This window comes from Daphnia pulicaria, chromosome 3, assembly GCF_021234035.1.
Source record: "Daphnia pulicaria isolate SC F1-1A chromosome 3, SC_F0-13Bv2, whole genome shotgun sequence".
NCBI classification, from domain to species: domain Eukaryota; kingdom Metazoa; phylum Arthropoda; class Branchiopoda; order Diplostraca; family Daphniidae; genus Daphnia; species Daphnia pulicaria.
The window spans coordinates 1,723,906-1,738,326 of record NC_060915.1 but is presented as its reverse complement, the minus strand read 5'-3'; the positions used below and the strand labels follow the sequence as shown (position 1 = coordinate 1,738,326).

General features: G+C 36.7%; 28 pseudogenes; all 28 read right to left on the bottom strand.

Moving 5' to 3' along the window:
- Positions 1–238: 238 nt before the first annotated feature.
- Positions 239–357, bottom strand: LOC124329675 (annotated as a pseudogene).
- A 413-nt stretch (positions 358–770) lies between these two features.
- LOC124333513 lies at positions 771–889 on the bottom strand (annotated as a pseudogene).
- Positions 890–1,302: 413 nt separating this feature from the next.
- LOC124332079 lies at positions 1,303–1,421 on the bottom strand (annotated as a pseudogene).
- A 413-nt stretch (positions 1,422–1,834) lies between these two features.
- On the bottom strand, positions 1,835–1,953 carry LOC124334082 (annotated as a pseudogene).
- Positions 1,954–2,366: 413 nt separating this feature from the next.
- Positions 2,367–2,485, bottom strand: LOC124332078 (annotated as a pseudogene).
- Positions 2,486–2,899: 414 nt separating this feature from the next.
- Positions 2,900–3,018, bottom strand: LOC124332077 (annotated as a pseudogene).
- A 414-nt stretch (positions 3,019–3,432) lies between these two features.
- Positions 3,433–3,551, bottom strand: LOC124329674 (annotated as a pseudogene).
- A 413-nt stretch (positions 3,552–3,964) lies between these two features.
- On the bottom strand, positions 3,965–4,083 carry LOC124333512 (annotated as a pseudogene).
- A 413-nt stretch (positions 4,084–4,496) lies between these two features.
- LOC124332075 lies at positions 4,497–4,615 on the bottom strand (annotated as a pseudogene).
- Positions 4,616–5,028: 413 nt separating this feature from the next.
- Positions 5,029–5,147, bottom strand: LOC124332074 (annotated as a pseudogene).
- Positions 5,148–5,560: 413 nt separating this feature from the next.
- On the bottom strand, positions 5,561–5,679 carry LOC124332073 (annotated as a pseudogene).
- A 414-nt stretch (positions 5,680–6,093) lies between these two features.
- Positions 6,094–6,212, bottom strand: LOC124330033 (annotated as a pseudogene).
- Positions 6,213–6,625: 413 nt separating this feature from the next.
- On the bottom strand, positions 6,626–6,744 carry LOC124332072 (annotated as a pseudogene).
- Positions 6,745–7,158: 414 nt separating this feature from the next.
- LOC124330032 lies at positions 7,159–7,277 on the bottom strand (annotated as a pseudogene).
- A 413-nt stretch (positions 7,278–7,690) lies between these two features.
- Positions 7,691–7,809, bottom strand: LOC124332071 (annotated as a pseudogene).
- Positions 7,810–8,222: 413 nt separating this feature from the next.
- LOC124332070 lies at positions 8,223–8,341 on the bottom strand (annotated as a pseudogene).
- Positions 8,342–8,755: 414 nt separating this feature from the next.
- LOC124335117 lies at positions 8,756–8,874 on the bottom strand (annotated as a pseudogene).
- Positions 8,875–9,158: 284 nt separating this feature from the next.
- Positions 9,159–9,277, bottom strand: LOC124330125 (annotated as a pseudogene).
- A 413-nt stretch (positions 9,278–9,690) lies between these two features.
- Positions 9,691–9,809, bottom strand: LOC124332069 (annotated as a pseudogene).
- A 413-nt stretch (positions 9,810–10,222) lies between these two features.
- On the bottom strand, positions 10,223–10,341 carry LOC124332068 (annotated as a pseudogene).
- A 414-nt stretch (positions 10,342–10,755) lies between these two features.
- LOC124330031 lies at positions 10,756–10,874 on the bottom strand (annotated as a pseudogene).
- A 413-nt stretch (positions 10,875–11,287) lies between these two features.
- LOC124330029 lies at positions 11,288–11,406 on the bottom strand (annotated as a pseudogene).
- A 413-nt stretch (positions 11,407–11,819) lies between these two features.
- Positions 11,820–11,938, bottom strand: LOC124332067 (annotated as a pseudogene).
- A 413-nt stretch (positions 11,939–12,351) lies between these two features.
- On the bottom strand, positions 12,352–12,470 carry LOC124332066 (annotated as a pseudogene).
- Positions 12,471–12,884: 414 nt separating this feature from the next.
- On the bottom strand, positions 12,885–13,003 carry LOC124332064 (annotated as a pseudogene).
- Positions 13,004–13,287: 284 nt separating this feature from the next.
- Positions 13,288–13,406, bottom strand: LOC124332063 (annotated as a pseudogene).
- A 284-nt stretch (positions 13,407–13,690) lies between these two features.
- On the bottom strand, positions 13,691–13,809 carry LOC124332062 (annotated as a pseudogene).
- A 413-nt stretch (positions 13,810–14,222) lies between these two features.
- On the bottom strand, positions 14,223–14,341 carry LOC124332060 (annotated as a pseudogene).
- Between the last annotated feature and the right edge of the window lie 80 nt (positions 14,342–14,421).

Sequence of the window (14,421 nt, the reverse complement as noted above, 5' to 3'; positions counted from 1 at the left end):
GAACCTATCTCTATGCCATTGATATTTTTGATCTACGAATTTGGACTGGTAACCATCGCGATTAAAAAACGCGATAAACTTTGAAAAACTCTCAATGGAATTGATCCATAATCATTCTTATAGATGAATTGAACCTATCTCTAAGGCATTGAAATGTTTTATCTACGAATTTGGACTGGTAACCATCGTGATTGAAAAAAAATTTCAAGAAATTTGTTATTGAAAACAAACTATTCATCGCCAACGACATCCCGTATTCCCAAGCGGTCACCCTTCCAAGTACTAACAGGACTCGACGTAACTTAACTTCTGGGAGCTGACGAGACCAGGTGCGTTCTACTCGATATGGCCGTTGACATTCAGCAATGAAAATTTACCCTTCCATTCCCAATGGATGAATAGAAAATCACTTCAAAGTGATAGAAATGTTTGTTCATTGAATTTGGACTCGTAACCATCGCGAATAAAAAAGCGCGATAAACTTTGAAAAACTCGCAATGAAATTCATCCAGAATCATTCCTATAGATGAATTGAACCTATCTCTATGCCATTGATATTTTGATCGACGAATTTGGATTGGTAACCATCACGATTAAAAAACGCGATAAACTTTGAAAAACTCTCAATGGAATTGATCCAGAATCATTCTTATAGATGAATTGAACCTATCTCTAAGGCATTGAAATGTTTTATCTACGAATTTGGACTGGTAACCATCGCGATTGAAAAAAAAATTCAAGAAATTTGTTATTGAAAACAAACTATTCATCGCCAACGACATCCCGTATTCCCAAGCGGTCACCCTTCCAAGTACTAACGTGACTCGACGTAACTTAACTTCTGGGAGCTGACGAGACCAGGTGCGTTCTACGTGATATAGCCGTTGACATTCAAAAATGAAAATTTACCCTCCCAGTCCCAATGGATGAATAGAAAATCACTTCAAAGTGATAGAAATGTTTGTTCATTGAATTTGGACTCGTAACCATCGCGAATAAAAAAGCGCGATAAACTTTGAAAAACTCGCAATGAAATTCATCCAGAATCATTCCTATAGATGAATTGAACCTATCTCTATGCCATTGATATTTTGATCGACGAATTTGGATTGGTAACCATCGCGATTAAAAAACGCGATAAACTTTGAAAAACTCTCAATGGAATTGATCCAGAATCATTTTTATAGATGAATTGAACCTATCTCTAAGGCATTGAAATGTTTTATCTACGAATTTGGACTGGTAACCATCGTGATTGAAAAAAAAATTCAAGAAATTTGTTATTGAAAACAAACTATTCATCGCCAACGACATCCCGTATTCCCAAGCGGTCACCCTTCCAAGTACTAACGGGACTCGACGTAACTTAACTTCTGGGAGCTGACGAGACCAGGTGCGTTCTACGTGATATGGCCGTTGACATTCAAAAATGAAAATTTACCCTCCCAGTCCCAATGGATGAATAGAAAATCACTTCAAAGTGATAGAAATGTTTATTCATTGAATTTGGACTCGTAACCATCGCGAATAAAAAAGCGCGATAAACTTTGAAAAACTCGCAATGAAATTCATCCAGAATCATTCCTATAGATGAATTGAACCTATCTCTATGCCATTGATATTTTGATCGACGAATTTGGATTGGTAACCATCGCGATTAAAAAACGCGATAAACTTTGAAAAACTCTCAATGGAATTGATCCAGAATCATTTTTATAGATGAATTGAACCTATCTCTAAGGCATTGAAATGTTTTATCTACGAATTTGGACTGGTAACCATCGTGATTGAAAAAAAAATTCAAGAAATTTGTTATTGAAAACAAACTATTCATCGCCAACGACATCCCGTATTCCCAAGCGGTCACCCTTCCAAGTACTAACGGGACTCGACGTAACTTAACTTCTGGGAGCTGACGAGACCAGGTGCGTTCTACGTGATGTGGCCGTTGACATTCAAAAATGAAAATTTACCCTCCCACTCCCAATGGATGAATAGAAAATCACTTCAAAGTGATAGAAATGTTTATTCATTGAATTTGGACTCGTAACCATCGCGAATAAAAAAGCGCGATAAACTTTGAAAAACTCGCAATGAAATTCATCCAGAATCATTCCTATAGATGAATTGAACCTATCTCTATGCCATTGATATTTTGATCGACGAATTTGGATTGGTAACCATCGCGATTAAAAAACGCGATAAACTTTGAAAAACTCTCAATGGAATTGATCCAGAATCATTTTTATAGATGAATTGAACCTATCTCTAAGGCATTGAAATGTTTTATCTACGAATTTGGACTGGTAACCATCGCGATTGAAAAAAAAATTCAAGAAATTTGTTATTGAAAACAAACTATTCATCGCCAACGACATCCCGTATTCCCAAGCGGTCACCCTTCCAAGTACTAACGGGACTCGACGTAACTTAACTTCTGGGAGCTGACGAGACCAGGTGCGTTCTACGTGATATGGCCGTTGACATTCAAAAATGAAAATTTACCCTCCCAGTCCCAATGGATGAATAGAAAATCACTTCAAAGTGATAGAAATGTTTGTTCATTGAATTTGGACTCGTAACCATCGCGAATAAAAAAGCGCGATCAACTTTGAAAAACTCGCAATGAAATTTATCCAGAATCATTCCTATAGATGAATTGAACCTATCTCTATGCCATTGATATTTTTGATCTACGAATTTGGACTGGTAACCATCGCGATTAAAAAACGCGATAAACTTTGAAAAACTCTCAATGGAATTGATCCATAATCATTCTTATAGATGAATTGAACCTATCTCTAAGGCATTGAAATGTTTTATCTACGAATTTGGACTGGTAACCATCGTGATTGAAAAAAAAATTCAAGAAATTTGTTATTGAAAACAAACTATTCATCGCCAACGACATCCCGTATTCCCAAGCGGTCACCCTTCCAAGTACTAACGGGACTCGACGTAACTTAACTTCTGGGAGCTGACGAGACCAGGTGCGTTCTACGTGATATGGCCGTTGACATTCAAAAATGAAAATTTACCCTCCCACTCCCAATGGATGAATAGAAAATCACTTCAAAGTGATAGAAATGTTTATTCATTGAATTTGGACTCGTAACCATCGCGAATAAAAAAGCGCGATCAACTTTGAAAAACTCGCAATGAAATTTATCCAGAATCATTCCTATAGATGAATTGAACCTATCTCTATGCCATTGATATTTTTGATCTACGAATTTGGACTGGTAACCATCGCGATTAAAAAACGCGATAAACTTTGAAAAACTCTCAATGGAATTGATCCATAATCATTCTTATAGATGAATTGAACCTATCTCTAAGGCATTGAAATGTTTTATCTACGAATTTGGACTGGTAACCATCGTGATTGAAAAAAAATTTCAAGAAATTTGTTATTGAAAACAAACTATTCATCGCCAACGACATCCCGTATTCCCAAGCGGTCACCCTTCCAAGTACTAACAGGACTCGACGTAACTTAACTTCTGGGAGCTGACGAGACCAGGTGCGTTCTACTCGATATGGCCGTTGACATTCAGCAATGAAAATTTACCCTTCCATTCCCAATGGATGAATAGAAAATCACTTCAAAGTGATAGAAATGTTTGTTCATTGAATTTGGACTCGTAACCATCGCGAATAAAAAAGCGCGATAAACTTTGAAAAACTCGCAATGAAATTCATCCAGAATCATTCCTATAGATGAATTGAACCTATCTCTATGCCATTGATATTTTGATCGACGAATTTGGATTGGTAACCATCACGATTAAAAAACGCGATAAACTTTGAAAAACTCTCAATGGAATTGATCCAGAATCATTCTTATAGATGAATTGAACCTATCTCTAAGGCATTGAAATGTTTTATCTACGAATTTGGACTGGTAACCATCGCGATTGAAAAAAAAATTCAAGAAATTTGTTATTGAAAACAAACTATTCATCGCCAACGACATCCCGTATTCCCAAGCGGTCACCCTTCCAAGTACTAACGTGACTCGACGTAACTTAACTTCTGGGAGCTGACGAGACCAGGTGCGTTCTACGTGATATAGCCGTTGACATTCAAAAATGAAAATTTACCCTCCCAGTCCCAATGGATGAATAGAAAATCACTTCAAAGTGATAGAAATGTTTGTTCATTGAATTTGGACTCGTAACCATCGCGAATAAAAAAGCGCGATAAACTTTGAAAAACTCGCAATGAAATTCATCCAGAATCATTCCTATAGATGAATTGAACCTATCTCTATGCCATTGATATTTTGATCGACGAATTTGGATTGGTAACCATCGCGATTAAAAAACGCGATAAACTTTGAAAAACTCTCAATGGAATTGATCCAGAATCATTTTTATAGATGAATTGAACCTATCTCTAAGGCATTGAAATGTTTTATCTACGAATTTGGACTGGTAACCATCGTGATTGAAAAAAAAATTCAAGAAATTTGTTATTGAAAACAAACTATTCATCGCCAACGACATCCCGTATTCCCAAGCGGTCACCCTTCCAAGTACTAACGGGACTCGACGTAACTTAACTTCTGGGAGCTGACGAGACCAGGTGCGTTCTACGTGATATGGCCGTTGACATTCAAAAATGAAAATTTACCCTCCCAGTCCCAATGGATGAATAGAAAATCACTTCAAAGTGATAGAAATGTTTATTCATTGAATTTGGACTCGTAACCATCGCGAATAAAAAAGCGCGATAAACTTTGAAAAACTCGCAATGAAATTCATCCAGAATCATTCCTATAGATGAATTGAACCTATCTCTATGCCATTGATATTTTGATCGACGAATTTGGATTGGTAACCATCGCGATTAAAAAACGCGATAAACTTTGAAAAACTCTCAATGGAATTGATCCAGAATCATTTTTATAGATGAATTGAACCTATCTCTAAGGCATTGAAATGTTTTATCTACGAATTTGGACTGGTAACCATCGTGATTGAAAAAAAAATTCAAGAAATTTGTTATTGAAAACAAACTATTCATCGCCAACGACATCCCGTATTCCCAAGCGGTCACCCTTCCAAGTACTAACGGGACTCGACGTAACTTAACTTCTGGGAGCTGACGAGACCAGGTGCGTTCTACGTGATATGGCCGTTGACATTCAAAAATGAAAATTTACCCTCCCAGTCCCAATGGATGAATAGAAAATCACTTCAAATTGATAGAAATGTTTATTCATTGAATTTGGACTCGTAACCATCGCGAATAAAAAAGCGCGATAAACTTTGAAAAACTCGCAATGAAATTCATCCAGAATCATTCCTATAGATGAATTGAACCTATCTCTATGCCATTGATATTTTGATCGACGAATTTGGATTGGTAACCATCGCGATTAAAAAACGCGATAAACTTTGAAAAACTCTCAATGGAATTGATCCAGAATCATTTTTATAGATGAATTGAACCTATCTCTAAGGCATTGAAATGTTTTATCTACGAATTTGGACTGGTAACCATCGTGATTGAAAAAAAAATTCAAGAAATTTGTTATTGAAAACAAACTATTCATCGCCAACGACATCCCGTATTCCCAAGCGGTCACCCTTCCAAGTACTAACGGGACTCGACGTAACTTAACTTCTGGGAGCTGACGAGACCAGGTGCGTTCTACGTGATATGGCCGTTGACATTCAAAAATGAAAATTTACCCTCCCAGTCCCAATGGATGAATAGAAAATCACTTCAAAGTGATAGAAATGTTTGTTCATTGAATTTGGACTCGTAACCATCGCGAATAAAAAAGCGCGATAAACTTTGAAAAACTCGCAATGAAATTTATCCAGAATCATTCCTATAGATGAATTGAACCTATCTCTATGCCATTGATATTTTTGATCTACGAATTTGGACTGGTAACCATCGCGATTAAAAAACGCGATAAACTTTGAAAAACTCTCAATGGAATTGATCCATAATCATTCTTATAGATGAATTGAACCTATCTCTAAGGCATTGAAATGTTTTATCTACGAATTTGGACTGGTAACCATCGTGATTGAAAAAAAATTTCAAGAAATTTGTTATTGAAAACAAACTATTCATCGCCAACGACATCCCGTATTCCCAAGCGGTCACCCTTCCAAGTACTAACAGGACTCGACGTAACTTAACTTCTGGGAGTTGACGAGACCAGGTGCGTTCTACGTGATATAGCCGTTGACATTCAAAAATGAAAATTTACCCTCCCAGTCCCAATGGATGAATAGAAAATCACTTCAAAGTGATAGAAATGTTTGTTCATTGAATTTGGACTCGTAACCATCGCGAATAAAAAAGCGCGATAAACTTTGAAAAACTCGCAATGAAATTCATCCAGAATCATTCCTATAGATGAATTGAACCTATCTCTATGCCATTGATATTTTGATCGACGAATTTGGATTGGTAACCATCGCGATTAAAAAACGCGATAAACTTTGAAAAACTCTCAATGGAATTGATCCAGAATCATTTTTATAGATGAATTGAACCTATCTCTAAGGCATTGAAATGTTTTATCTACGAATTTGGACTGGTAACCATCGTGATTGAAAAAAAAATTCAAGAAATTTGTTATTGAAAACAAACTATTCATCGCCAACGACATCCCGTATTCCCAAGCGGTCACCCTTCCAAGTACTAACGGGACTCGACGTAACTTAACTTCTGGGAGCTGACGAGACCAGGTGCGTTCTACGTGATATGGCCGTTGACATTCAAAAATGAAAATTTACCCTCCCAGTCCCAATGGATGAATAGAAAATCACTTCAAAGTGATAGAAATGTTTGTTCATTGAATTTGGACTCGTAACCATCGCGAATAAAAAAGCGCGATAAACTTTGAAAAACTCGCAATGAAATTTATCCAGAATCATTCCTATAGATGAATTGAACCTATCTCTATGCCATTGATATTTTTGATCTACGAATTTGGACTGGTAACCATCGCGATTAAAAAACGCGATAAACTTTGAAAAACTCTCAATGGAATTGATCCATAATCATTCTTATAGATGAATTGAACCTATCTCTAAGGCATTGAAATGTTTTATCTACGAATTTGGACTGGTAACCATCGTGATTGAAAAAAAATTTCAAGAAATTTGTTATTGAAAACAAACTATTCATCGCCAACGACATCCCGTATTCCCAAGCGGTCACCCTTCCAAGTACTAACAGGACTCGACGTAACTTAACTTCTGGGAGTTGACGAGACCAGGTGCGTTCTACGTGATATAGCCGTTGACATTCAAAAATGAAAATTTACCCTCCCAGTCCCAATGGATGAATAGAAAATCACTTCAAAGTGATAGAAATGTTTGTTCATTGAATTTGGACTCGTAACCATCGCGAATAAAAAAGCGCGATAAACTTTGAAAAACTCGCAATGAAATTCATCCAGAATCATTCCTATAGATGAATTGAACCTATCTCTATGCCATTGATATTTTGATCGACGAATTTGGATTGGTAACCATCGCGATTAAAAAACGCGATAAACTTTGAAAAACTCTCAATGGAATTGATCCAGAATCATTTTTATAGATGAATTGAACCTATCTCTAAGGCATTGAAATGTTTTATCTACGAATTTGGACTGGTAACCATCGTGATTGAAAAAAAAATTCAAGAAATTTGTTATTGAAAACAAACTATTCATCGCCAACGACATCCCGTATTCCCAAGCGGTCACCCTTCCAAGTACTAACGGGACTCGACGTAACTTAACTTCTGGGAGCTGACGAGACCAGGTGCGTTCTACGTGATATGGCCGTTGACATTCAAAAATGAAAATTTACCCTCCCAGTCCCAATGGATGAATAGAAAATCACTTCAAAGTGATAGAAATGTTTATTCATTGAATTTGGACTCGTAACCATCGCGAATAAAAAAGCGCGATAAACTTTGAAAAACTCGCAATGAAATTCATCCAGAATCATTCCTATAGATGAATTGAACCTATCTCTATGCCATTGATATTTTGATCGACGAATTTGGATTGGTAACCATCGCGATTAAAAAACGCGATAAACTTTGAAAAACTCTCAATGGAATTGATCCAGAATCATTTTTATAGATGAATTGAACCTATCTCTAAGGCATTGAAATGTTTTATCTACGAATTTGGACTGGTAACCATCGTGATTGAAAAAAAAATTCAAGAAATTTGTTATTGAAAACAAACTATTCATCGCCAACGACATCCCGTATTCCCAAGCGGTCACCCTTCCAAGTACTAACGGGACTCGACGTAACTTAACTTCTGGGAGCTGACGAGACCAGGTGCGTTCTACGTGATATGGCCGTTGACATTCAAAAATGAAAATTTACCCTCCCAGTCCCAATGGATGAATAGAAAATCACTTCAAAGTGATAGAAATGTTTGTTCATTGAATTTGGACTCGTAACCATCGCGAATAAAAAAGCGCGATAAACTTTGAAAAACTCGCAATGAAATTTATCCAGAATCATTCCTATAGATGAATTGAACCTATCTCTATGCCATTGATATTTTTGATCTACGAATTTGGACTGGTAACCATCGCGATTAAAAAACGCGATAAACTTTGAAAAACTCTCAATGAAATTGATCCATAATCATTCTTATAGATAAATTGAACCTATCTCTAAGGCATTGAAATGTTTTATCTACGAATTTGGACTGGTAACCATCGCGATTGAAAAAAAAATTCAAGAAATTTGTTATTGAAAACAAACTATTCATCGCCAACGACATCCCGTATTCCCAAGCGGTCACCCTTCCAAGTACTAACGGGACTCGACGTAACTTAACTTCTGGGAGCTGACGAGACCAGGTGCGTTCTACGTGCTATGGCCGTTGACATTCAAAAATGAAAATTTACCCTCCCAGTCCCAATGGATGAATAGAAAATCACTTCAAAGTGATAGAAATGTTTGTTCATTGAATTTGGACTCGTAACCATCGCGAATAAAAAAGCGCGATAAACTTTGAAAAACTCGCAATGAAATTTATCCAGAATCATTCAAATAGATGAATTGAACCTATCTCTATGCCATTGAAATTTTTTATCTAAGAATTTGGACTGGTAACCATCGTGATTGAAAAAAAATTTCAAGAAGTTTGTTATTGAAAACAAACTGTTCATCGCCAACGACATCCCGTATTCCCAAGCGGTCACCCTTTCAAGTACTAACAGGACTCGACGTAACTTAACTTCTGGGAGTTGACGAGACCAGGTGCGTTCTACGTGATATAGCCGTTGACATTCAAAAATGAAAATTTACCCTCCCAGTCCCAATGGATGAATAGAAAATCACTTCAAAGTGATAGAAATGTTTGTTCATTGAATTTGGACTCGTAACCATCGCGAATAAAAAAGCGCGATAAACTTTGAAAAACTCGCAATGAAATTCATCCAGAATCATTCCTATAGATGAATTGAACCTATCTCTATGCCATTGATATTTTGATCGACGAATTTGGATTGGTAACCATCGCGATTAAAAAACGCGATAAACTTTGAAAAACTCTCAATGGAATTGATCCAGAATCATTTTTATAGATGAATTGAACCTATCTCTAAGGCATTGAAATGTTTTATCTACGAATTTGGACTGGTAACCATCGTGATTGAAAAAAAAATTCAAGAAATTTGTTATTGAAAACAAACTATTCATCGCCAACGACATCCCGTATTCCCAAGCGGTCACCCTTCCAAGTACTAACGGGACTCGACGTAACTTAACTTCTGGGAGCTGACGAGACCAGGTGCGTTCTACGTGATATGGCCGTTGACATTCAAAAATGAAAATTTACCCTCCCAGTCCCAATGGATGAATAGAAAATCACTTCAAAGTGATAGAAATGTTTATTCATTGAATTTGGACTCGTAACCATCGCGAATAAAAAAGCGCGATAAACTTTGAAAAACTCGCAATGAAATTCATCCAGAATCATTCCTATAGATGAATTGAACCTATCTCTATGCCATTGATATTTTGATCGACGAATTTGGATTGGTAACCATCGCGATTAAAAAACGCGATAAACTTTGAAAAACTCTCAATGGAATTGATCCAGAATCATTTTTATAGATGAATTGAACCTATCTCTAAGGCATTGAAATGTTTTATCTACGAATTTGGACTGGTAACCATCGTGATTGAAAAAAAAATTCAAGAAATTTGTTATTGAAAACAAACTATTCATCGCCAACGACATCCCGTATTCCCAAGCGGTCACCCTTCCAAGTACTAACGGGACTCGACGTAACTTAACTTCTGGGAGCTGACGAGACCAGGTGCGTTCTACGTGATATGGCCGTTGACATTCAAAAATGAAAATTTACCCTCCCAGTCCCAATGGATGAATAGAAAATCACTTCAAAGTGATAGAAATGTTTGTTCATTGAATTTGGACTCGTAACCATCGCGAATAAAAAAGCGCGATAAACTTTGAAAAACTCGCAATGAAATTTATCCAGAATCATTCCTATAGATGAATTGAACCTATCTCTATGCCATTGATATTTTTGATCTACGAATTTGGACTGGTAACCATCGCGATTAAAAAACGCGATAAACTTTGAAAAACTCTCAATGGAATTGATCCATAATCATTCTTATAGATGAATTGAACCTATCTCTAAGGCATTGAAATGTTTTATCTACGAATTTGGACTGGTAACCATCGTGATTGAAAAAAAATTTCAAGAAATTTGTTATTGAAAACAAACTATTCATCGCCAACGACATCCCGTATTCCCAAGCGGTCACCCTTCCAAGTACTAACAGGACTCGACGTAACTTAACTTCTGGGAGTTGACGAGACCAGGTGCGTTCTACGTGATATAGCCGTTGACATTCAAAAATGAAAATTTACCCTCCCAGTCCCAATGGATGAATAGAAAATCACTTCAAAGTGATAGAAATGTTTGTTCATTGAATTTGGACTCGTAACCATCGCGAATAAAAAAGCGCGATAAACTTTGAAAAACTCGCAATGAAATTCATCCAGAATCATTCCTATAGATGAATTGAACCTATCTCTATGCCATTGATATTTTGATCGACGAATTTGGATTGGTAACCATCGCGATTAAAAAACGCGATAAACTTTGAAAAACTCTCAATGGAATTGATCCAGAATCATTTTTATAGATGAATTGAACCTATCTCTAAGGCATTGAAATGTTTTATCTACGAATTTGGACTGGTAACCATCGTGATTGAAAAAAAAATTCAAGAAATTTGTTATTGAAAACAAACTATTCATCGCCAACGACATCCCGTATTCCCAAGCGGTCACCCTTCCAAGTACTAACAGGACTCGACGTAACTTAACTTCTGGGAGTTGACGAGACCAGGTGCGTTCTACGTGATATAGCCGTTGACATTCAAAAATGAAAATTTACCCTCCCAGTCCCAATGGATGAATAGAAAATCACTTCAAAGTGATAGAAATGTTTGTTCATTGAATTTGGACTCGTAACCATCGCGAATAAAAAAGCGCGATAAACTTTGAAAAACTCGCAATGAAATTCATCCAGAATCATTCCTATAGATGAATTGAACCTATCTCTATGCCATTGATATTTTGATCGACGAATTTGGATTGGTAACCATCGCGATTAAAAAACGCGATAAACTTTGAAAAACTCTCAATGGAATTGATCCAGAATCATTTTTATAGATGAATTGAACCTATCTCTAAGGCATTGAAATGTTTTATCTACGAATTTGGACTGGTAACCATCGTGATTGAAAAAAAAATTCAAGAAATTTGTTATTGAAAACAAACTATTCATCGCCAACGACATCCCGTATTCCCAAGCGGTCACCCTTCCAAGTACTAACGGGACTCGACGTAACTTAACTTCTGGGAGCTGACGAGACCAGGTGCGTTCTACGTGATATGGCCGTTGACATTCAAAAATGAAAATTTACCCTCCCAGTCCCAATGGATGAATAGAAAATCACTTCAAAGTGATAGAAATGTTTATTCATTGAATTTGGACTCGTAACCATCGCGAATAAAAAAGCGCGATAAACTTTGAAAAACTCGCAATGAAATTCATCCAGAATCATTCCTATAGATGAATTGAACCTATCTCTATGCCATTGATATTTTGATCGACGAATTTGGATTGGTAACCATCGCGATTAAAAAACGCGATAAACTTTGAAAAACTCTCAATGGAATTGATCCAGAATCATTTTTATAGATGAATTGAACCTATCTCTAAGGCATTGAAATGTTTTATCTACGAATTTGGACTGGTAACCATCGTGATTGAAAAAAAAATTCAAGAAATTTGTTATTGAAAACAAACTATTCATCGCCAACGACATCCCGTATTCCCAAGCGGTCACCCTTCCAAGTACTAACGGGACTCGACGTAACTTAACTTCTGGGAGCTGACGAGACCAGGTGCGTTCTACGTGATATGGCCGTTGACATTCAAAAATGAAAATTTACCCTCCCAGTCCCAATGGATGAATAGAAAATCACTTCAAAGTGATAGAAATGTTTGTTCATTGAATTTGGACTCGTAACCATCGCGAATAAAAAAGCGCGATAAACTTTGAAAAACTCGCAATGAAATTTATCCAGAATCATTCCTATAGATGAATTGAACCTATCTCTATGCCATTGATATTTTTGATCTACGAATTTGGACTGGTAACCATCGCGATTAAAAAACGCGATAAACTTTGAAAAACTCTCAATGAAATTGATCCATAATCATTCTTATAGATAAATTGAACCTATCTCTAAGGCATTGAAATGTTTTATCTACGAATTTGGACTGGTAACCATCGCGATTGAAAAAAAAATTCAAGAAATTTGTTATTGAAAACAAACTATTCATCGCCAACGACATCCCGTATTCCCAAGCGGTCACCCTTCCAAGTACTAACGGGACTCGACGTAACTTAACTTCTGGGAGCTGACGAGACCAGGTGCGTTCTACGTGATATGGCCGTTGACATTCAAAAATGAAAATTTACCCTCCCAGTCCCAATGGATGAATAGAAAATCACTTCAAAGTGATAGAAATGTTTGTTCATTGAATTTGGACTCGTAACCATCGCGAATAAAAAAGCGCGATAAACTTTGAAAAACTCGCAATGAAATTTATCCAGAATCATTCAAATAGATGAATTGAACCTATCTCTATGCCATTGAAATTTTTTATCTAAGAATTTGGACTGGTAACCATCGTGATTGAAAAAAAATTTCAAGAAGTTTGTTATTGAAAACAAACTGTTCATCGCCAACGACATCCCGTATTCCCAAGCGGTCACCCTTCCAAGTACTAACGGGACTCGACGTAACTTAACTTCTGGGAGCTGACGAGACCAGGTGCGTTCTACGTGATATGGCCGTTGACATTCAAAAATGAAAATTTACCCTCCCAGTCCCAATGGATGAATAGAAAATCACTTCAAAGTGATAGAAATGTTTGTTCATTGAATTTGGACTCGTAACCATCGCGAATAAAAAAGCGCGATAAACTTTGAAAAACTCGCAATGAAATTTATCCAGAATCATTCAAATAGATGAATTGAACCTATCTCTATGCCATTGAAATTTTTTATCTAAGAATTTGGACTGGTAACCATCGTGATTGAAAAAAAATTTCAAGAAGTTTGTTATTGAAAACAAACTGTTCATCGCCAACGACATCCCGTATTCCCAAGCGGTCACCCTTCCAAGTACTAACGGGACTCGACGTAACTTAACTTCTGGGAGCTGACGAGACCAGGTGCGTTCTACGTGATATGGCCGTTGACATTCAAAAATGAAAATTTACCCTCCCAGTCCCAATGGATGAATAGAAAATCACTTCAAAGTGATAGAAATGTTTGTTCATTGAATTTGGACTCGTAACCATCGCGAATAAAAAAGCGCGATAAACTTTGAAAAACTCGCAATGAAATTCATCCAGAATCATTCCTATAGATGAATTGAACCTATCTCTATGCCATTGATATTTTGATCGACGAATTTGGATTGGTAACCATCGCGATTAAAAAACGCGATAAACTTTGAAAAACTCTCAATGGAATTGATCCAGAATCATTTTTATAGATGAATTGAACCTATCTCTAAGGCATTGAAATGTTTTATCTACGAATTTGGACTGGTAACCATCGTGATTGAAAAAAAAATTCAAGAAATTTGTTATTGAAAACAAACTATTCATCGCCAACGACATCCCGTATTCCCAAGCGGTCACCCTTCCAAGTACTAACGGGACTCGACGTAACTTAACTTCTGGGAGCTGACGAGACCAGGTGCGTTCTACGTGATATGGCCGTTGACATTCAAAAATGAAAATTTACCCTCCCAGTCCCAATGGATGAATAGAAAATCACTTCAAAGTGATAGAAATGTTTATTCAT